Below are 24,226 nucleotides of genomic sequence, written 5' to 3'. Positions count from 1 at the left end.
CACACAGAATCCCGAGTGCTGTGCACACATAAACCCAGGTGCTCTGCACACACACAACCCTGAGTGCAGCACAGCCGTGAGCCCAGCATCTGGCAAAAGTGCGGAGGTGATGGGTGTGGGCAGCAGGGGTCACCCCTGGCTTCAGGGCCTGCAGGCAGGTGACGGGCATGGGCCTCACCTAGTGCAGGTAGCGACCACCTGTGTGGACAGGCATGCAGCCTGCTTCCCCGGGGACCCCGAGTCCTTCCCCCCTGGCTTGGGGGCCAGCGAGCAGCAGACAGCCAGGGGTGACCCAGCTCGGCGGCGGTTGTGAAATGCAAAGCCTCGATTTGAGGATGTTTTTCAACATAAAGTCATGGGAATGGAAGTTCAAGCAGCAAAACAAAGTTATATAAGAGGAATAATAGATTAAAGATGTGCAGCGGCCGCGGGAGGAAAACAGGCGAGCACAGGCACGCACGCCCGGCCGGGGGTGCAGCCGGTGCAGCCGCGGGTCCAGAGACCCCCACGCCGCGCGAGGGGCCCCTGGAGCCGGGCCACGAGAGATCAGGCGAGCAGAGAGAATGAACCGTTTCGGCTCAGGTCTTCGTCCTTGGCTCAGCACAAACGGAGCGCCCAGCGCGTGGCCGGGGCCGGGGCCGCGGTGACCAGGGCGGAGGCGACAGCGCTCGCGACGGCCCCGGATCCCGTGCCTTCGGGAGGTCGCAGCTCGAGGCACCCGCGGACCAGCTGCCAAAGGATATGGGTTCAATTTCAATCCCTCCGAGCGCCCGTGTGCGAGCGTGCAGCTGTTCTGACAGCCTTGACTTGTAGCTTCACGAGGCTTAAAGCAGTAAGTCTTTCCAGTCCCTTCCCCGGGCCCCGTGGGCCTCGAGTCTGGGCAGCGTGCTCTCACAGCCTCTGCTGACTCCTTCCTGCAAGGAAAGAGAAGGAGTCCCTACCCCACGGGAGTGGCACAAGGATTTACGAAAATAACACGTCAAGCGCGTCTGACTGTGGTGCTTTCTCGTCCGCAGATCCTCGCAGGTTTTACCGCAGTGTCGGGCACGGCCAGCTTCTCCCCGCCGCGCTTTCCTTACGTTGTAATTTTATGTGGAACGAGCCAGGCCGCGGGGAGGCAAGAGGGCGGGGTGGGGAGTGGATATTGCAACTTGAAATACAACGATCACAACTTGGGAGCGGAGACGTCCCTGACGGTCATGTTTGGGAAGGCTGGGGGGTGGTCCGCCCAGATCCTGGCCGGTCCAGGCACAGAGGACAGCAGATGGGAGGCGACGGCACGCGGGTACCCCGCCAGACCGAGAGGAGAAGGGACACGGGAGGAGACGAGGGGCCCCAGCAAACAAATTTGGCGTATTCAAAAACGGGGTACGACGGTGTGCTCAGATTCAAGGTGAATGACTCTGTGCCGGGGTCTAAGGTCACTGAGCCCCAGGAGACCCGCAGGTCCCGGTGAGTCACTGGGCATCAGGAGGGACAGGCCGTGCCAACCCTCGGCCAGGAAGGAGGAGAGAAAGACAATAGCCCACCTTTGCTCTTCCCTCCTGCTGGTATCACCCATCCTAACCGAGGCCGAAACCAGAGGGAAAGGGACAGGGTAGGCACAGGCCATGAGGGTCAGTCTCCTGGGCACACAGTAGGGGGGGAGAGTGAGTTGCTGAACCAGATGGCCGGGAGAAGATGTCCAGTCCGCGGAACAGGAGAGGTCGTGGGAGCCGTGAGAGCGCCCGAGTCGGGGCGGTGAGTACGTCTGACTTAACTTCCAGCAAGATGATTCTGGCTGCCCTCTCACCGCGGCCAGAGGGTGAGGCAGCGAGAACATTCTGGGGCCCGCGCACTAATTGGACGGGAGACGATTGTGACGTCCCGAGACATCCAGGGCGGCTCGGAGTAGGTTAGCAGCCCTGACAATGCGGACAGGTGGTCAGACGCCTGACACGTGCCAGTGGCAGCGCAGCCAGATTTGCTGAGGGGCTGCGTCTGCGTGATGAGGCAGAGAGGGGCCGGGCGATGGCTCCGGGGGTTTGACCCGAGCCGCGGGAAGGCAGACACGGTCACTCAGAGAGGCGAGAAGCCCGGAGGAGGACCGGGCTTGGTTTGAGGACAAGATCTCAGTTTGGGTTTGGGCACGTTAAGGCTGAACGATTTCTATGTCCAAGCGGAGACTTCAGGGGGCAATTTCCATGCAAACCTGGAGGTCAAGGGCACGGTGGCGTCTGCAGAGAGGAACACTGGGATAACCAGCGACACGGAGACTAAATCCGAAAGGGTTGGGTGTGCAGGTGCGCTTGTGCCCAGTGCACAGGCAGCACCCAGTGAGTGGTCGATACTGTTCTTATTCTCAATTCTTTCTTTTCCTTCGTTCTTCTGATCTGGGATTTGCCCACTGCGTTCCTTTGCTGACTTTTACCTCGACTTTGTGTAAGATCGTAGCTTAGACTATGGTTTAAGCAGAGCTTCTGGTCTGTACACGACGGCGGAGACCTGTTTCTTCCTTGCAGTGTAACTGGAAACCCTGGACGCCAGGCAGGAAGCGACCAGAGAACTTTCAGACGCGGTTAGAGAAAGGGGGGGTGGTTTGTCGCCCGGGACTAGAGGAGCAGCACGGCAGAGGCACCTGGAAAACTTCCAGACCCCAAGCCTAACACCAGAACGAAGCCCAGGTAACGGTTCTGCCTCCGGCTCTGGCGGCATCCCTGTGACACGCCAGGTGAGCATGACTCTGCCACTGGCCGGGGGGGACAGACTCAGGACCCTGCTGGCAGCCAGAGGCGCCCTGCCTGCTCACTGCCTGATAGCCCCCTCTCCTACTAAGAGCACAGGGCAGTCTCGTGACACTGGCAAGTGGCCCTGGCCCAGGACTCTGAGTCCCCAGGGCCTGAGGCTCTCCTCCCCAACAAAGGGACAGGGGTCCTGCCCCACAAGCTCCCAGCCAGGAAAGCACCTTTGTCCCGATGGGTCTGAGAACGAACTCTCTCCCTCTTTCTCTCTCTCTCTCTCTCTCTCTCTCTCTCTCTCTCTCTCCTCTCTTTCTCTCTCTCTCCCTCTCTCTCTCTCTCTCTCTCTCTCTCTCTTTCTCCCTCTCTCTCTCTCTCTGATCTCTCTCTCTCTCCTCTCTTTGTCTCCTCTCTCTCTTTTTCTCCTCTCTCTCCCTCTCCCCTCTCTCCTCTCTCTCTCTTTTTCTCCTCTCTCTCTCTCTCCCCTCTCTCTCTCCTTTCTCTCTCTCTCTCTGTCTCTCTCTCCTCTCTCCCTGTCTCTCTTCTCTCTCTCTTCTCTCTCTCTGTCTCTCTCCTCTCTCTCTCTCTCTCTCCTCTCTCTCTTCTGTCTCCTCTCTCTCTTTTTCTCCTCTCTGTCCCCTCTCTCTCTCTTTTCTCTCTCTCTCTCTCTGTCTCTCTCTCCTCTCTCTCTCTCTCCCCCCTCTCCTCTCTCTCTCTCTCTCTCTCTCTCTCTCCTCTCTCTTTGACATTCAAGTGGCAAGCATCGTCACTCCAGAAATCAGGACGACCTCAGCGTGGACATGAAGGCCATCAGCGTATGTGGAGCCCAAGATGAGTCAGACTCTGGAATCATCTGACAGAGATTTTAAAGCAGCTGTCATAAAACAATGCTTCAGCAAACTATGACAAATTCTCTTAAAACATGAAATCTAGAAAATTTCAGCAATGGAAGTTTTTAGGCCTTCGGTCTCGGTGTCTGTTACTAAACCGCTTCTAGAAACCTCATAGGTATCACGGTCTGTAATTTTCTGAATTCTTTAGCAGCGGAACCTCCTCTCTGTTTTTAATATAAACTCTTACACAGAATTTTAGGACATAATAAAGATAAGATAATCCGGGTGCTCTCTGTGGTTGAAGAAGATGAACAGACCTCCTTCCATCTGTCTCTCTTAAGCTCTACCTGGGGCACCTGCATAGTCCCTTCTCTGGTACACAAAATTCTGATACAATGAGAAATCACCTCACCTCGGCGTTACTCACATCGGGTTGAATTAGTAAAAAATTCCAGTAAGATATTTCAGAGTGAAGATAATCAGAAGCAGCAGGGGTGGGTCTCTGATTTCACATTGAGTTAGTGACTGGCTTATTGTGACGTGAACTCACGCGATAGACATTCCGCATGATTCAATAATTGTAGCTAGACATAAGGAGAAGGTAAGACAAGGTCATCTCAGCAAAGACATAGAAGTTACGAAACAGATCCAAATGGAAATTATAAAACCGGCAGAACATAGTGATAGAAATTAAAAACAAAGCCAATGTATGGGCAATACTTGAGTGGAGATGACAGAGGGTAGATTCAGGGGTCTCGGGACACAGAAACAGGATTCCCCAAGTCTGAACAGAGGAAAAAAAGACTGAACAAAAAAGAGAATAACTGAGTAGTGGAGGGACCTTTGGGACACTAACAGAAGACCCAGTGTCTGCATAATGAGAGTCCCAGAGGAGGAAGAGAGCAGGGCCAAAAGAGTACTCAAGGAAATAATGTCATCCCAAACTAGGCAAAAAATGCAAAGTACACATTCAAGAGACTGAGCAAATTCCAAACAGAATGAATCCAAAGAAATCCACACCAAAACACATAATTAAAATTCTGAAAACTAAAGACAAAATATCTTGAAAGCAGCCAGAAGGAAACAATACATTGCTTATAGGAGAACACCAACTCACATGACTGGATTTCTCCTCTGAAACAATGGAGAGCAAAAGGGAGTAGCACAGTATCTTGTCTTGTCTTGTCTTTGCTTTGCTTTCTTTCCTTCTTATTTTTAGCACACTTTTTAAAATTTATTTATTTTTTATTAGAGATAGTGAGAGAGAGCACAAGCAAGGTAGAGAGAGACCGAGAGAGAGAGAGAGAGAGAGACCGAGAGAGAGAGAGAGAAAATCTTAAGCAGGCTCCATGCTCACTGCAGAGCCCAACATGGGGCTCGATCCCATGACCCTGGGATCATGACCTGAGCTGAGATCGAGAGTTTGATGCTCAACCAACTGAGCCACGCAGGGGCCCCATTAGCACAACATTTTTAAGTGATGAAGAAGAACTGTTAACTGCAAATTCAGTGTCTGAAAAAATAACTTTGAGAAATTACAAGGGAATAAATAATGTTAGGATGAAGGAAAAGTAAAAAGAATTTATCACGAGCAAGTCTATGCTTAAATTCTGGCTACAGGAAAAAATTCAAGTGTAAAGAAAATAATAAAACAAGATGGGAGAAAGAGCCGCAAAAAGAGCATGAATATAGGCATCTACATTAAACACATTTTCTCATAATTTCTGTAAGTTATATTTGATAATTATAACACAAATTATAACTCCACTTGATAAACAAAACAATAATATTTAAAGGCAGGGGAGGGAAAGTCACATAAATACAAGTGAGGAAGGTGATAAAGTGTTAATTCCAGTAGAGTGTGATAAGTTATCTGTGTGTATTGTGACAACCAGAGCAGCCACTATGAACACTGTTCAAAGAGATTCACTCAAGAATGCTATAAATAAGTTAAGATGGAATGCTAAATAATGTTCAACTAACACAAAGAAGGAAGAAAAACATTAACAGAAATAAGAAACAAGAAAACCAACAGAAGCCAAATCATAAAATGACAGAGATAAACTCTAACATGGAATTAATCACATTAAATATAAATGGCCTAAATACACTGATCAAGACAAAGACTGGCAGAGTGGGCAAAGAAATCACCCAACTATATGCACTTTATAGAAATTCACTTTAATATCAACATAGCTAGCTTGAGAGTAGAAAGATGGAAAAAGATATCTATGCAACCATAAATTAAAAAAAAAAAAACAGGGGTGGCTGTGTTAATTATCTGAAAAGGTAGGCTTTAGAGCAAAGAAAGTTACTAGAAATAAAGAGGGGCCTTACATAAATGATCAGGAAATCAACCCACCAGTAAGTCACAATGTTCTGAAATATGTATGCACCAAACAACAGAGCCTCAAAATACATGAATCGATAATCATAAGACAAATTAAGTACAGCATAATCACCAATTGTACAGAAGGGTGACTATAGTTAGTAGTTATACACTGAAATTTGCTAAAAGAATAGATTTTAAGCATTTTCATCACAAAAATAAAAAGGTAACAATGTGAGGTGATGGATGAGTTAATTAACCTGATTGTGTAAGTCATTTCACAAAGTAGATATATCAAATCATTACACCGTACACTTTAAATATATACAATTTTATTTGTCAGTTATACTTCAATAAAGCTGAAGAAAAGAATTAAAACAACAACTGACAGAGCTGAAAGGAGAAATGGGCAGGTCCACAGTCACAGTTGGGGATTCCAACATTCCCTCCTGGCAACTAACAGAACTATTAGAAAAACAGCTAGGATATATAGATCTAACAACATACCAAATCAACAGTATCTAAATGACATGTGTAGAAGATCCCACCTAACAACAATATACCTTTTTACAAATACCATGAAATATTCATCAAGATAGACTACATCCTGGGCCATAAAACAAGCCTCAAGAAATGGAAAATAATTGAAGTCAAACAGAGTATGTTCTCCGATACAATGGAAGCAAACTAGAAACAATAGCTGAAAGTTGACAGGAAAATCTCTAAATACAAGAAAATTAAACAACAGCCTTCCAAATAGCTCATTGTTCTACAAGGAAGTTTCAAAAGAAAACTTAAAAATAAAATGATTTGAATGGCAATGAAAATACAACACATAAACGTATGTGGGATACGGCTAAAGTGACCCTCAGAGGAAAGTGTGTAACGCAAATTGTTTATATTAGAAAATAGCAAAGGTCTCAAATCAAAAATCTAAGTTCCTACCCAAATGAAGTAGAAAAAAAAGCAAAATAAATCAAAAGTAAGTAGGTGAAAAGAAACAATAAAGAAGAAAAAGGAATGGAGTAGAAAATAGAAATCCAATTAAAAAAATCAATAAAACCAGGGCGCCTGGGTGGCTCAGTCAGTTGAGTGCCTGACTTCGGCTCAGGTCATGATCTTGTGGTTTTAGAGTTTGAGCCCCGCATCGGGCTCTGTGCTGACGGCTCAGAGCCTGGAGCCTGTTTCTGTTTCTGTGTCTCCCTCTTTCTCTCTCCTCCCCCAATCATGCTCTGTCTCTCTCTTCTCAAAAATAAATAAACGTTAAAAAAATTTTAAAAATCAATAAAACCAAAAGCTAGTTCTTTGAAAGAGCAATGAAATTTATAGTGTAGCATGATTGACTTATAGAGAGAAGACACAAATTAGCAGCATGAAGAATAAAATAAAGTCCATCATTACAGATCCTACAGCTATGAAAAGGAAAATAGGGGAATATAACAACCAATTTAGGCTCACAAATTTCGGCTCATAAATCAAAACAACCTAGAAGGCATGACCCAATTCCTTGAAAACCACAAAATACAAAATCTCAACGAAGATGAAATACATAATTTGAATAGTACTATAACCATTAAAGCCTTTGAATTTTTAACTAAAACGCTCTCCAAAAAGAAATCTCCAGGCTCAAATGATTTCACTGGAATTCTACCAAACATTAGAGGAGAATTAACACCAATTTTACAAAACCTCTTTCAGAAAATAAAAGAGGGAGGGATACTTTCCAATGTATTTAAAAGACCAGAATTATCCTGATACCAAAGCCTGAAGAAGACCGAAAAAAACAGAAAAGTATAGTTTAAGCCTTTGCAAGAGGAATACTGAAGTTTAGAAGCAGAATGTTTTTACACCTCTTATATTTCCCAATTTATATGCAGTTGTTTCTGCATATTTTAGTTTTTTTACATTATTTTATTGTCTCTAACCCCCCAAAAACACTCAAAACATTATTATTTTATTACTATTATTTTTACCATATGTTTGCTTATATGTACCCACATAATTATCATTTTTTCCCTCTTTATTCCTTTTTTTTTTCCATTTCTTACTTTCATTCAGTGACTTATAATCTCCTTCCTGAAGTATGTCCTTTAGCACTATTTTTTTTTAATTTTATTTATTTATTTATTTTTTAACATTTATTTATTTTTGAGACAGAGAGAGACAGAGCATGAACGGGGGAGGGTCAGAGAGAAGGAGACACAGAATCTGAAACAGGCTCCAGGCTCTGAACTGTCAGCACAGAGCCCGATGCGGGGCTCGAGCTCACGGACCGCGAGATCATGACCTGAGCTGAAGTCGGCCGCTTAACTGACTGAGCCACCCAGGTGCCCCGTTTAGCACTATTTTTAACAATGTTCTTCTTGGAGGTGACTCCTTTTGTCGATCTTAAATGTCTTTCTATTGCCCTTGTTCTTGAATTTAATTTTGCTAGGCACACCACTCTCAGTCGACAATTCTTTTCTTTCAGCACTTTGAAAATTTGATTCTTCTGTCTTGTGATTCTCATTGTTTCTTTTTGAAAATCTTCTGATAATGTAGTTGTTATTTCATTTAAGATGCCCTCTTGTCTCTCTAGCTGTGTTTAAGATCTTCTCTTTTTGTTGGGTGTTCTGAAGCTTTATTGGAATATAGCTAGGTGTGTTTTTTTTTTTTAATTGTCACACTTGGTATATATTCAGTATTAACTCTTCCAAAATACTGGTTTTATTTTATTTTTTTAATTTAATTTTTTATTTTTTAAAATTTGCATCCAAATTAGTTAGCATATAGTGCAACAATGATTTCAGGAGTAGAGTCCTTAGTGCCCCTTACCCATTCAGCTCATCCCTCCTCCCACAACCCCTCCAGTAACCCTCAGTTTGTTCTCTATATTTAAGAGTCTCTTCTGTTTTGTCCCCCTCCCAGTTTTTATATTATTTTTGTTTCCCTTCCCTTATGTTCATCTGTTTTTATTCCTTTTTTTAAAATTCATTATCTTGGATTCAATGTAGAGGTATATTAGAATTCTTCAGTCTATTTATCATATCTTTTAACCTCTCTCTTTCACACTTACTGTCTCACTTGAGCTCTGGCTACTTGTGCTATTTCTTCAGAGCAATCTTCATTTTACTAATCTCTCATCATTCATTTTAACTAATCACTGAGTTTTTAATTATAGCGATTATATTTTTCATGTCTAAAAGTTTTATATTTTTAATTATGTCTGGTTATTTCTTATAGTCTTTTCTCCTTGGCTTCAATGTTGTTCTGGTTCTTGTGACCCTCTTTCATGGTGGTATTTTTTTTTCAGTAGTATTGGTAATTTTTAATTGTGAGCTCATATGTGGTTCAACTTAATAATACAGAGACACAGTAAATGGGCTGATGAAATGCTCTCCTTTAAACAAGAAATGTATTTACTCTCCTTAGGAGCCAGGGAGCACTGTTGGTTTAGGAATACTCTTGGAGGTTTAAATTTTAATGTAGAATTTGTCCTTTAGAGCCAACCAGTGAGATCATCATTTGGACCAGGGGCAGCCCCAGTTTCATATATGTGGCTGCTGGTCACTGATACTTCAGGACCAACTTTATATACTTACCTTTTTCTTCATACTGGTGTTTGAACAACTAAGTGCTGCGACTAAGAGCACACTTAAAAGATGGCGGCCGTCCTTCCTTGGAAAAGCCAAGAGACTAGAAGGCTAGCTGAGTGAGCTCTGTTCTAGGTCCTGCAGTTCTGGGGTCACATGGTGACGGCCTCAGGGTCTTGAGACGAGAACTGGGTGTCTGTTTTAAGTGGAGTCGATCATAAGTTTGCATGTGATAGATGCTCTCTTGTCTCCTTTGTTAGTGAGAAATAGTTAATAAGTGGCCTCTGTTGCACATTTGCTGGAAGCAGAAAATCCTTTCTAGAATCCCTGACAAGCTCTGAAGGGCATTGCAGAGAGTACATGAAGCGTGCTATCTTCATGCTAATGATGTTCTCACGCCTCGGTTCTAAGTAATGACACATGTCGGCTGTGTCCCCTTTCAGTTTGAGAAAGCTTACCGTAACCTAAGAAGACTGTTAAGAGATGTAGAAAGCCAGATGGTTTTCATTTATGTAACTTTACATGAAAACACACTAAGAATAGATAATTTTTTGTCATTTGGACATTTGCTTGTACCACTTCCCAATTTTTCCTAATAATACTTTTATGATTCATGAGTCAGTGTTGATGGAGGGTTTCGTATACGGGTCTTGCCAAAGCAGAAGAACCTTGCATATCTGACAGCAAGGAATCCAGCTCACCAGTTTCCCTTCCACATAAGCATGAAACTTGGCACTTCCTCTCCCCCTTCTCTTTCGGCAGGGACCAAAGTAGGTGCTGGGTACCAGTTTGGGCTTTGTTGCCACTGACCCGGGAACTCTGGAACACGCTTCTGGTGCTCGCATATGGGGTGCAGTGACAGTCCTAGTTGAGGGTCATCTGCAATTCAGACACAACCGAGCATGTCTGGGAAAGCAGGAGGGCGAGCCTGCTGAAATCCCTCTTGGAAGAGAGTCTGAGTACCTCTTGGGAGAGAACTGACACAAGGGAAGGGAAACCAGGCGTGATAACTGAGTCCCAGCCAGCAGGTCTGGGTAGCTGGGGCAGGTGATCCCCGGGTGTGAAAGCTCTGTCATGGCGCCTTTCCCTTGGCCCAGGCCACTTACACTCATGCCCGCCTTCGTGGGAGCAGAGGTGCTACCTGAGCGAAGACAGAGACAGCTGGGTCAGAGACTGTCTGCTTGCGTGCACTGAACGTCCCCCTCAAGGCTAGCCCCTTGGCCTTCCACCTGGAAATTCAGACACTGCGACGGTTATCACCGCCCCCCCCCTGCTATGCACAGAAGACCCCAGGTGCCTTCCTGTAGTGTAAAGAAAGCCGTTTCTGACCCCAGTCGCGGCTAGCATGTGGTGGGAGGAGGGTGATCTGGTGGCTTAGGCAGGGTCAGCAAACCCTCCGTAAAGGCCAGGAATGTATATTTCAGGCTCTGCAAGCCGTATGGTTTTGGTCGCAACTACTCAACTGTGCTGCTGTAGCCAGAAGGCAGCCACAGACGCCTGTAAGGAAATGGGCGTGGCTGTACCGCAATAAAACTTATTTACGAGAACGCTTGGCGGGAATGGGCTGCGAGGGCCCATAGGTGAATTGTGTCAACCCCCACCTAGCCTAGAGGACAGGTTCTGGTGCCACCCATCCCGGCACTGTCACCGGTGGGTGGCTGTGGGCAGCTCGCCGTCTGTAAGGTGTGTTCCCTCGCCGACCACGTCTCCTTGTCCTCAGGAGGTTTGAACCAGGGACAGGACAGGGCAGTGGCGAACGGCCCAGGCCCTGTGTCTCCCTAGGTGTGAGATCGTAAGCAGGGATGTTACTTCTCAGTATCCCAGCTTCCTTGACCGTGTACTTGAGATACTGAAGACAACAGCAGTAACTGTCTCAGAATTTGTTGTGGGAGAAGCGAACTGAACTATTCAATGCCGTGCCTGGTATAGAGATACTGTAGCTGCCGTCGTAAAGGATGGTGAGTAGGGGAGAGGGGGCATGGCGGGGAGGGTCTCGTCTGGCCTGGAGAGGACATCAGGGAGCGTTAGTTCCGGGAAACAATCAGAACCGGGCAGGGGCGGGGGATGGTCTATGACCCAGCGGGGGGGCTTTGAGAGCCAGGCCAGCCCAGGTGAAAGCCCGTGTGTCCTGCTTGGCTTGACAAGTCTCTCCGGTGCCGTGTGGCCGTGACACTGAGGTCAAGAGAGGCGATCCCTCCCGCCAACAGCCGTGGACCTGCCTTGGCGGCAGGATGAGCTGGCCTCCAGGCGCAGCTGGCGGGTGCTTGCTGAGCCAAGGCGTCAGGCGGAGACCACGGGTGGGAAGCCGGAGGGACGTCGGGCCACCGGGAGCTGAGAGGGGGCGGAGTCGGTGCCTTGAGCGGCACTGGAGGTGGAAGAAGGCCCCACCGCTTTCATCCCGAATGGCAGCGGAGCACCAGGCAACAGAGAGGAAAAGGCTGCTGCTTGAGAAGCGGAGGGCACAGCTGGGGACCCCCCCGCCAGCCTGCCTCTGCGAGAGCCACTGACGGCGGCAGGAGGAAGCAGGGAGGCCAGACACCAGAGTGTCTAAGTGACTCCCCCGGAGAGACTATTCAAACTGTTGGCTTAGGGGCGCCTGGGCGGCTCAGTCGGTGGAGCGTCCGACTTCAGCTCAGGTCATATCTCGAGGTCTGTGAGTTCGAGCCCCGCGTCGGGCTCTGTGCTGACAGCTCGGGGACCAGAGCCTGCTTTGAGTTCTGTGTCTCCCTCTCTCTCTGCTCTTCCCCCGCTCATGGTCTGTCTCTCTCTCCTTCAAAAATAAATAAAAAAAATTTTAAAAAATTAAAAAAAAAAACTATTGGGTTACATTTTAAGCTGGACAGAAGGACAAAACTGCCGAAGTTTCCTTTTCTAACCCCAAGTGAAGGCTCGTAACGAAGACAGACTCAGTCTCGAGCCTAGTGAAGGGACTCCGTAGTCTCAGCTCATTCAGACTGAGTAAATTTTGCATTTTTTCTTCAACGCTTTCCCTAACACATCTACAAGTTCAGGGTACAAATGGAAGGCTCTGGGACTCACCCGAGAGTGACTCACACAGCATGGGGGGGGGTTGGAGAAGGGGTTTCCATGGCAACAACGCTGCCTTAGGCTCTGGACCTTCAGGGTTTCTGAGCTCCCACGTGTCAGGGGTGGGAGGAACCTATGGTGTAGACACAACCTTGCCCCAAAACAGAAGTTATGGTGGCATTGTGTGTTGTAGGATGGTTGGTCCAAACTGCTTCCAAACAAGAGAGGCACCTTTGCAAGATTCCTTAACTCCAGTAAAATTTGTGTTTTTATTGTTAACATAACCCTGTCTCCATTCACAGGTTGGCAAGGCATCGCGTGTTTTATTCTGATGCTATAATTTTATAATTCCATACATGGTACGTGACACCGGGAGGGTAACATAAAGGCTCCCTCTTCCCTTGCCCTCTTCGGTGTGTCCTGAGGGGATGATAGAATTTTCCCTCAGTGGAAACCATGACTCCAGCGTGTATATCCATTGTTGGACAGAGGGACTAAGGGGGATCTATAGGAAGCGTCACAGCATTTGTGCCACCCCCTGGGGCACAACCCTAGACATAAAGTGACTCTTCTCCTCAGAGGGGGTTTAAAGTGCCATTTCCGTAATCACAAATGTAGGAGAGATCTGCCAAAAGAACTCACAAAGACCCAGTGACCAAGCCAAAGATACAGAAAACTGAAACAAGACGGAGCCACCTTCTCGAAGAGTAAACTGTAGGGAAGGAAAGACTGCCACTCAAGTCATCGGATTAACCAGCTAGTATATACACCATGCTTGGAATAAATACATGAACGGCGGCCAAGAACTTTCTGTAATTTCCACTAAGAGAACCCAGGCGAAACTGATCGAAACCATGAGAACCAGGTAGGTGCCGTTACGGTTACAGAGGAACCCAAGTTCACCAGACACGTTTATGCATCACTGAAACGTGCACAGTGTAGATGGATATTAAGTACGTTCAGGGTGCTGGATGTAGTTTGGCTTACATTAGCTAGAGTCAGTCAAATCCTGAGTTACAGAAACTTTCTACAGATTGGTCTTGAGAGATTGAGACTGAATGGCACAAACATTTTTTTCTTTTGATAAGCTGTTATTGTTTTCCTTCTTTATTTAAATTCCAGCTGGTTAACATATAGTGTAGTCTTGGTTCCGGGAGGGGAATTTAGTGGTTCATCACTCACATCTAACACCCAGTGCCCATCCCAGCGAGTGCCCATCCCAGCGAGTGCCCTCCTTAGTGCCCATCCCCCATCCAGCCCATCCCCCACCCACCTCCCTCCACCACCCCGTTTGTTGTCAGTATTTAAGAGTCTCTTACAGTTTACCTCCCTCTTTGTTTTTTATCTTATGTTTCCTTCCCTTCCCCTGTGTCCAAATGCATTTTTAATGGGAAAATGTTTCAATACAAGAATTTGCAGGTAAGTGGTACTCCCTCTGCTGTTTAACGGGGTCCATCTATGTCGGGGAAAGCATCCAAAGGTCACCAGCGTGAGGAACGGAAGAGTAGGCCACACCTTTATGCCTAGTAGGCTGTGTCGTGATGGTGTGACAGTGTATCTTCAGAAGCCATCTCCCACGGCGTGCCTTCTACTCCAACAGAGAAGAGCCATGTTTTCCTTCGTTACGGAACTGCCAGACAGGACATCGCAGGTACTCGGTAGATGTTTGCTGATCAAATAACCGTAAGGGGAACTACCTCATAAAAACGTGTCACAAGTTAGGCTTTGGAATTCGGAATCTGTACAAGTTCACTTTTAATGGACATTTCGGGGCCTCTCCTGAAAGAAACTGGGGAAAGCCTGAATCCGCAAAGATTTTGGTCAAAGTCAGACACCGCGATGGGTGCCGTCGTGGGGTGAAAATGAGGGGGACTCTCTTCTGGGGTGAAGGGAAGAGACAAAGGAGACACTGACAGAACGGGCTGAGGACCCTTCAGCAGACTTCGCTCCACCGGCTCTGGGTACTTAGTCGTCAGATCGTCACACACACCCACAGACACCCTCGCAGGTCAGCGCGGGATGGGGTCCCTGCTCCAGCCGAGGGGGAGTCCCTGTGCCCAGCACCCTTGTCCTCGGCCCGTGAGCCCTAGACCTCGGAGCCCAGAGAGTCCCCAGCTCCCTGCTGACGGCTGGGCCTCCCACCCCTTTTGTTGTCACTGTCAATTTTATGGGAATTTGGAGTAAAAGGAAAATTACAAGCAGGAAAAGATATCAGGAAACATTCACAGGGTTTATTTGCTCTGGGCTTTACGGATGGTGAGCCTTGTGCCAGATCACGTCACTCGCCTGGAGGGCCGTCCAGACTCTACTGACCGCAGACAGAAGAGCGGAGTCACGCGGACTTTGTTCGGGTCGTTTTGAACCTACTTCAAGTGGAAACGGCATCCTGCTTTTTGGTAGGGGATACACGGAGGACTCCTAACTCGCTAGAGCTCACCAGGGTAAAACGTGACTTGCGTCTCTTGGCCCCGCGGCCTCTGGGCATGAATCTGTGATGATCTCTCTGAATGTCTTTTCGCTCTGCCTGACGAACAGAGTCATGGGTGTGACGAGTGCCTCGGCGAGGAGGGGACCTCAGAGGCCCCGGCACACGTGCGCAACGCGGCGTGGCACGGGACCACACACGCGCACCTCCGGGTTGCTCGCTGGAATCGGCACAAATCCTGGCTTGGCTCTCAGCGGCCTGGTGACCGGCGTGGACTTTCTCTTTTCCCCAGCCCACCAGACATTATCGAGTCATAGGCGTATAAGATGCTCTGACATTTCCAAACGGTTGTATCAGAACTTCCTAATTGAGTGGATGATGCAATCGTTCATCGCAAAACACGGAAGTTTTATGTTTTCATATAGAAGTTTGAAATTCTCTTTTATTTAGTGGTCGTAGAGGATCTCAGCTATGGCCGTCTTTCAGGAAATGCTTGTTGCCTGGTAGGAAGAACACAGCTCACGAATCAGATGACCCTGAGTAGGTGTATTGGGAACTTAGTTAACAGCTGTGAGGTAACTGAAGAAAATCCATATATGCTGGTCCCTGACCTCCCGTTCCTGGTGCAGAGCTCCTAAACTCCTTTCTATAAGAGCACTGGGGGCATCTCTTGTCCTAATATTTGGTCTCAGCGCCTGTCTCCGACACAGGCCTCCCGAAGCCCTTGGGAATTCCCAAGGGACAAGAGCACTGAGAGTCTCTGCCACCAATGAGGCGACTCCGGGTGGGGCTCCGGGCGAAGGGTGGTCGCCAGGAAGAATAGCCATGGTTAGAAGCTTGCAGTTTTCAGGTTTTCAGATCGTCCCCCAGTCTCCCGAGAGGCAAGGGGGCTGGAAATGGAGTTAAAAATGGATCGTGCCCACGTAAGAAGCCTTCATGAAGTCCCCAAAGTATAGGCTTCAGGGAGCTTCAGGATGGTGACTGCGTCCACACTGGGAGGCTGACCCCAGCTCCAGCTCTACACGCGGGACCCTCCCCCCTCGCCATCTGCACCCCCCCATCTGGCTGCTGTCTGTGTTCTCCATCACACCCTTTAACAGACGGGTGAACCCGTAAATAAACGCTTCCCGAGTTCTGCAAGGCGCTCTAGCAAATTAGTCGAACCCCAAGCGGGGGCGTGGGAACCTCCAATTCGCAGGCAGTTTGGACAGAAACCACGTGTCTGAAGGGAGAGGACACTCACAGGAGGAAGGACAGAGGCTGTTTTCCTGACACAGGGGAAAGATTAAGATTACTTCAATATAGTACTCAACTCCGATTTCCCAATGCGTACAAGGAAATAGTAACACTCCTGATGTTCTAAACAGATACTCCATTTAACTAGAACTCCGAATACAGGACAACCTTAAATCAGAACTCAGAATGGCATAGAATTACCTGGGCTGCTTGTAAGCATGCAGATTCCTGCAACGCTTAGTTTTTTAAAGGGGAAACTAACATAAAGTGATTTTTTCAAATGGGTAACTGTATAAAGAAATACTGACTTTCGTTACCATTCAAATTAAGTCTCGATGATGTTAGGACGCCATTTGATCTTAAATAAGTCACCAAACTACAGTGACCACATTGTTGAGATTTGGTGGACGTCTAAGTCCTTGCAATGATTTTAGAAAATCAGACTAAGGTGAAGGCTGTATGTGGGGAAATGCTCCTGATAACTTCCAGCATTTAACTCGTGCCGTGTGGGTCCTGAGCTGGGAAAGCCGTGGCCACTGGCGGAAGGGGAATTTGGCGCTCCGTATCGCCACAGAGGTCCACGGGGAGCGCGCTGGACCCCACAGCAGGACGCAGGTGGCTGTGGTGACTAATCCAGGTGGGCTGGCACCAAAGTCCCCATCCCTGTCCCAGCCACAGCCGAGACTCAACTGCTTCCTGAGGATGAGAAGGTGAGAAATATAAATGACCCTCACCTACCACTTAAGTTTTGCTTCTGAATTACACAGTGGTTCTCAGGATTCTGGAGATGAGATTTCCATGTAGAAATCATGTCTCTTTCAGAACTTCTGACCCCCAGAAAACTCACTTTGTTTCTTCTTCCCGTTACAGAACCACCCTGACTGCAATTTTTTCAGATCTTTTAAGATGTTTGGAACACTATGACATGATTAATATCAGTTACATCAAATCAAAGAATTTTTCAATCAGCGCATCAAAGCGTGGCTAAAGGTTTAGATATGTTAATGCAAACATCATAAATACTCGGAGAGAAACTGAAGAATACAGATCTAGAAAAATGAGAAGTAGATAATCCGAAAAATATGTGCTTCAAATGAAGAAATGTGTGCGTACCTTAGCACACAAATGGAACCAGGCGTCACGTGAGCAGGGTTCACAGAGCACTGGTCCGGACCACTGAAGCACTGAACTTCCAGAAAATAAGCCTAAAGAAACAATGTGGCATTGGACTTGCTTCCGTCTTGTCTGTTACTTGTTTTACTTCGGTTTTTCTTTGCTAGTGAGTTTCTGTCAGCATGGACCGCATTGCAGGATTTCCTACTCCTTACTTAATCTGGGTTAATCTGGATCATTTCTCTCCTTCTTCATTCCATAGGTTTTGCGCTTAATAAATGTTCACTGAACACTTAACTGTGCTTGGTTATCACTCGAGATGTTAAAAGCAAACATGAATTAGACATCAGCCTTGCCCTCCACAAGTTTCCACCTGAATAAAAGGAGACTCTAACAAGAAGTGTTACACGATCGACGAGCAAAATGGAGCAGGTGCATTCCAGATGGAACTCCCGATGTTACGGCAGAAGGTGCAGGAAGGAGCGTTGCTGTTGAGACGGGTCCTGATGAGGGTTGAAATTGATGTGGAATGAACAGTAGGGACAAATGGAGGCAGAGACGGCAACAGGATGCACCCGGTTGGCGGTGTGGGATGGGTGTTGTGGGTTCAGAGGTAAGGACGTGGTGGCCGACCCGATGGGACAACCGTCACCCTGCATTCACTGAGCCGGCAGTGATGGACTCCAAGCGAGCAGATAGCACATTTTCTTTGTTTTTAAAAAGTCAATTAAGCATGCAGGGCTACAGGTCTGCAGTTGTTAATTTTATGTGTCAGCTTAGCTGAGCAAAACACGGGAGTATGTGAATAATGAAGTGTTCGTTCGTGCAGTGATATATAAAAATGAAAATAAGCAATATCTCTACACCTCAAAGTGAATTAATCTCACAAGTGTTTAATAGAAAAAACAAAGTTATGAAAAACATATAATGTAGGATTCCGCTTATATAAATTTGAAAGCGTATAAGTCAATACCAAATACAGTGTAAGACTCTATACATGTGTAGTAAAATACAAATACGTGGGAAAGACAATTATCAATTCAGGCAATGATTATTTCTGCCACGGGGAAAGATGCCCTGTCTTGACGGTATTATAAGATTTTACTTAAGTTTGCAGCTAAGTGCATGGGCACCCAGTATCTTATTATTTACACATCTTTCAAAATATTTCACAAGTACCGTTATCACAGGGGCAAGAGGTTCTGCTCTGGGGGAAAAACTAATGAATGAGAAATACATATAAACAGGTGATGGGATCTTAAGTAAACAAAAAAAAATGGGCCACTGCTTTTAACGTATGCAGAATAGAACACTATTTCAAGTACGTGTTGGAAAAATTCTCAAAACCCACGAAATTAAAAGAGCGTTTTTAATATAGCACAATAAGTCCTTTTGTTGTTGTTCGTTCTTTGATTTTTATGCCTTTTTATAAAAACTGTGTTTCTTAAATACAGTATGCTACTAGGATTTCACAATTTGTTTACTGGCACAAGATAAGAAATAGCCAAAAAAAAAAAAAAAAACAAAAAAAAAAAACCCAAAAACAAACAGGTAAGCTAAATAACTTTACAAAACTCACTTACATGTGAAGCGGTAAGGAACCGCTTTCCAGGTGACTTGGAGGAACACACAGCCCTCAGGAGACCGGCCCTCACCGTCCGGTCCTGAAGAAGTCGGGACTGCACGGTTCTCTCATGGCCCGTCTTTCTTCCCTCCACAAACCTACTAATTGGATCTGTCTGTGCCTTATATTCTCGTTTCCTCTCTCTCTCTGGTGCCTGCCATGGGGCTTGGTACCCAGCAAGCACTCACAGATCCCTAAGTATCAGCTGACGTAGCTATGACATTCTGCATGCCCGTGTGACATTCTGAAGGAGACGGGGCCGGCACCCGCCCCGCTGAGCGGAAGAAGCAGGGGTGCTCTCCCCCGGGGACACCGCCGCTCCTGACCTTGCGGACTCCGTAAGCACAGAGATGTGCCCGGCCTCTGCCTGCAGGGATTCAGTATTCACTCCGCACCCTCAAAAGACGGGGGTGCCTGCTTACTTCCAGCCCATGAAATGCCCAGACGTCCCTAAGTCCCTAAATAAACACTAATTATATTGGTACATACGTTTAATTCGAAGGTTGCACGTGGTCTTGAGTATTAAAGAATAAGGCAGACGTTTACCTCTTTTTTGGCAGCTGGCCAGTAATACTACAGACCAAACGATTTCTCGTCACTCCCCGTTCTAAAACATTCGACTTGACGGCTTTCACACTCAGCGCGATTCAACTTTGCAGCTCCCTGTCCTGGAACGTGTCCCGCAGCCACAGACAGACGGACGCAGGGCCCTCCGTTCAGGCCGGGAGCCCACAGCCCTTTGCTTGAACTCAACTATGATGGTCAACCCCCATAGTGTCTGGAACAAACCTTACACACGGTGGTCAGGAGGTAACTCTCTCGTCAGTGTGACCGCACAAGGCCCATGCGCTTCCCTGCACAGCGTCTCAGCCAACCATCTGCCTACTCCGGACGCGTGAGCAGAGCATCCTTAGCAGCGCTGAGCGAGGAGCCTGTGGACCCACAGAACAGCTGGCGAGGCTTGGATCCACAACATGCACGTCCGTCCACGGACTGCCTCAGTTAGGCTGCTCACTGACCCCGCACAAGAAATACGTTGTGCTGCTTGCGTCGCTGCTGAGCTGTGGTCCCGCGCACGAGATGTCCGAGGACGCAAGTCCAGGCAAAGAAAGGAGAGGGCGCTGTGGAGGGTGAGGGGTGGCCACGCAACAGGTACAGGGCTTTTCTGGTGGCAAAATCGCTCTAAAATCCACTGTGGTGACGGTGTCACAACTCTGTGAGTATAGTAACGACTTATTGTACCCTATAAATGCGTGGATTTAATGGAGTGTGGATTATATCTCAATGTATTGAAATTGAAAATGGAAAAAAGTTGAAAATACAGAACTGCCATGATTTTGACAAGAACTGGTATGCGCTCTCATTATAGATGATGAGAAAGAGCCTATTTTGGAAGGTGTTTCAGTCCCCGTGAGAGTTAAGGCCTCCCGATCCTGGAACATAAAATGTTTTATCAGGCAGAGGGATCCAGAAAGCGACAGAAACGTGAAACTTCTTTCCCTAAGTGTACATTATCTCCTTTAAATACTGAAAATGCCCTACCTGTTCTCCTCGTGCACTGTTCCTTGGGGAAATGTATTTCACTTACCGGGGAGGAGATCGTACATACCTACACACACGCTTGATATATCCGTGTATAGACACATTTTTGAATTGCTTAAGTAAATCAGTGAATCTCTGCTAAACAGCTTCTTTAAAACTTCCCCAGCATTTTCAAAAATGCTTTTTCACACATTCCTTTTTAACGCCTACATGAATCCACTTAGCACTCTACAACTAGTACGGCTTCTGTGGCCGAAGCCCTCTGCGTTTTTCAGACACTGAGCAGAAGCACCTCTCTTTCCTTGCAGGTAACAGAGAACAGAAATGTCCTGGCGGCGGGAGCCCCACCCAGGTCACTAAAGCAGAAACCCCTGGGATGAGAAGAGGCAGAACACTGGACTTGGCAATTCTGTCTCCTCTCTCCAGGCTGCTGCACGGGTTTCCCCCGAGGCACCACGGGGCCTTAGGCCTCGGTGTTTGTGATGTGCCGTATGCCTTGGGTAGCAGGGTATTCCCATCACGGGACTACGGCGTAGGAAGCCAAGCTGACAACGTATCGGTGCCATCAGGACATTGAACTCTTTCTCGAGGTTGAAGGCAAATCTCAGGACTGGACTTGCTGCACCCTCACCTCCTGTGGGAAGATATGCACTGATGATGGAGGCCCCGTCAGTACTCACACACTCACCTCGGCACTTGGTGAGGACCCCTGTGCGGGAAATCATTCGGTGTGAAATGTACTTTTCGGCCAAAGGGCATCGATAGCGTGCTGTGCTAAGATGCCATACCTTCCCGAGGCCACGCCACTGGTTCTCAAGCAAGAAAGAGCATCGTGGTCAAAAGCTTGGTTTGGGACATTCTGCGGTTTCCAATCTTGGCATTACCGACAAGTCTGTCTCAACAGCCCGTGGTGAGCATCTAGGGGCCTGGCCAACAAAAAGAAGGAAACATACAATGGGAAGAAAAGATACTGTAGGACAAGCTCACCTGTGGCTGGCTGGGGCGATCCCCACGTACCAGAGACTTTCCTCCTGCAGGATCTCCTCTCTTCTTCCCTTTCCCATGGAGGAGGCCTGCACACTTCCCAAGGATGTCTTCCCAAAGTCAAAGGCTTTAGGAGGACTTGAAAGTTTTGGAACAGGTTAAGAGGAAGGGAAATAGAATTTGAAAATTCGGTGGGTATTTGGAAATGCATGGGGTAGGAAAGGACCCTGGTCCATAGAGCTCCCCTGTGTGGGCAAGGGGAGGTCTAGGAATTTGAAAGCAGACAGAACCCGTCCTTTGCTTCCCGGCATGAATGAAGGAACGTGAAGCAGGAATATGAGGTGTATTTAGGAAAGAAAGGGCGGCAGGCACCTTCCGCAAAGAATTCTGGGTCCCAGCCTGTTCCCACAACCAGCAGGCAGAGGGTGATCTTGAAAGAGGTCTGCTTCGAAGGGCGGCACTGAAGTCAGCGAGGAGCCCACGCCATTGCCACCGACCTGCAGCTATGTGGTCCAGGACAAGTCAGGAATGACTCTGTTCCCAAGCATCCTCATTCATAAAACCGTCCTTCTAAGTTTACCATGAGTATTCATGAGGTAATATTGACAAAGCCCTGGGAACAGGGCCCAACACGTGGATAGCTCGTATAAATGATTTTTACATAAACTATGGGAACCCTGCAAGACTCCGAAATGATGCACGCGCCTGGGGTGCGGACCTCAGGAACAAGTGATGTTTGATTCAGTCTTTTGTAACAGAAGCTTAGATATGAAGTGGCGTTTTACATAACAAGGCCGTGATCTTTCCTGCTTGTCTCCACACTGCACTGAAATTTACATACATGCAACATCATTGCGCGTGCAGCGGCTTCAAAAAGTTTTGGCAACGTTCGGATTACACCTGGTCTTTCAATCACGCGTCTGTGACGCATGCTATTTGTGTGCTTGGTGTGTGTGCAGATACACGTGTGTGCATGCCTGTGTATGGACACCTGCGCGTGTGAGTGTGAGAGTGTGCACGGTATGTGTGTGCGTGCAATCTGCGTATGTGCTGGGTGCGTGCATATGTGTGTCCTCCACAAGAGATCCTATGGAATGGGAAAATACAGAGCGACAAAGCTAAAGGGACCACGTCCCAAGCAGTAACAGGTGCATCTCAAAGACAGAATACTGAGAAAACACAAAGGACTCTACGCTGCCTGATCTTATTTCGAGAAAGTTCAACAGCAGGCAACACTCCCCTATTTTGGAACATATGCTTATATGTTAAACCTTTTCAGAAAAGCAAGTGATTAGCATTGTAGACAGAAAAGTAGTGGACCCTGTGAGCAAGGGAGGGCTCACGATCGGCAACAGGCACGTGGGTCCTTCGATATCCTGGTCGGCCCGTGTGTTGGCCTGGCAGCGGTTACATAGATGATAATAAACGAATAGCATACTCTTGCTTTGTCTTTTTTGGTAAAGTTGACAATACTAAGAATATTTTTAAAAAATAAAATGAGCCATATTAAAATACAAGCTAAATTAGAAGATGAGATAGACATTTGCATGACCCCTAGAAGGAGGAACACTCAAAGCAGGGTGTTGAGGTGGAGTTGACTGCCCCCCCAAGTGCTCGATCAGGATTCTTTAAAAAAATTTTTTAATTAATTTATTTATTTTGAGGGAGAGGGTATGAGCAGGGGAGGGGCAGGGAGAGGGGAAAAGAGAGAATCTCAAGCAGGCTCCGTGCTATCAGCGTGGAGCCCGATGCAGGGCTGGAGCCTACAGGCCATGAGATCGTGACTTGAGCTCAAGCTTAGAGTTGGACGCTTAACCGATTGAGCCACCCAGGCGCCCTTTAATCAGGATTGGTAAGTAGACCGAGAATTGCACACATGTGAGGGACTGAGGCCAGACTCATTGCTCATGGCTATGGGAAAGCTTTCTGCCGTGTTTTTTTAATGTTGTGGGAAGGAGATCTTTTTCTGCTGCCGCCCTTCTCCTGCCTGGAGCTAAGAGCGTGAGGACTTGGTGCCTCCAGTCTGGCTGCGGTCTCCAGCCGTTGGGGTCAGCCCACGGAACCTGCGACCACTGGCCCAGAGCTGTCCTCCCGCTGGGCCGCTGAGCCACCTGGATCACCAACCCTCCGTCTTGTTGCGTACATAGAAAATGCCTTCTGATCGATTTAAAGAGATTGTTTTCGTGAAGTCTCTAAAATTTTTACTTTTTAATTTTAAAAACTTTGTTCCAGAAAATTTTCTCACTTAAGAGTTTGCTTAGTGTGACACAATCTGTACTTGTGTAACTTTTGTTTCAAATAAGCCAGTAGTCAAAAGAGGCTAATAAAACATTTTACAACCACGTTAACTGTGTTTGACCAAAACCCTAGATGGTCCTGCTGAAAACACACCACTGTATCATTAAAGTTGACCCTTCACAGAAGTGCTGGGATGGACGTAATTTAACTCAGATAGAAGGCGATACAGTCTGAAGGTCAAGTTCAAGATGCCTGATGCTGAGGATGGGGTTTCAACCTCGAATCCAAGCTTCCCCGCCCGTGGGTACCCATCACAACTGCAGCACACTTTAACACATTTCTGTGGTTTAATTTCCTTTGGTTTTCTTTACAATCCAGCGTGAAGAAGTGGATGAACTGATCTGAACTTGTTTTTGTTTTTTTTCCCAAATAGTTTAAAGAGGGGATCTAAAATTTTCCAGCTACATTCAAAACTTAGAAAAAAAAATGTTTTATAATTTCTTCTTTTTTTTAATGTCAGCATTTTGGAGTTCCATCTGTCTCGGTTTAAATCTAGGCTAGCAAAAAAAAATAACAATGCAAATAG

At 47.0% G+C, this 24,226-nt stretch overlaps 1 long non-coding RNA gene across 1 annotated transcript; it reads left to right on the top strand.

Annotated features, from left to right (window-relative positions):
• Window positions 1-439: 439 nt before the first annotated feature.
• Window positions 440-3,831, top strand: LOC132666515 (uncharacterized). The gene is made up of 3 exons (XR_009604703.3): window positions 440-832; window positions 2,502-2,663; window positions 3,472-3,831. It is a non-coding gene; the product is annotated as an uncharacterized LOC132666515 (long non-coding RNA).
• The last annotated feature ends 20,395 nt before the right edge of the window (window positions 3,832-24,226 follow it).

This window comes from Panthera onca, chromosome B2 (assembly GCF_046562875.1).
Source record: "Panthera onca isolate mPanOnc1 chromosome B2, mPanOnc1 haplotype 2, whole genome shotgun sequence".
Classification (NCBI taxonomy): domain Eukaryota; kingdom Metazoa; phylum Chordata; class Mammalia; order Carnivora; family Felidae; genus Panthera; species Panthera onca.
The sequence above is the reverse complement of the archived record's forward strand: the minus strand, read 5'-3'. Positions and strand labels throughout refer to the sequence as shown.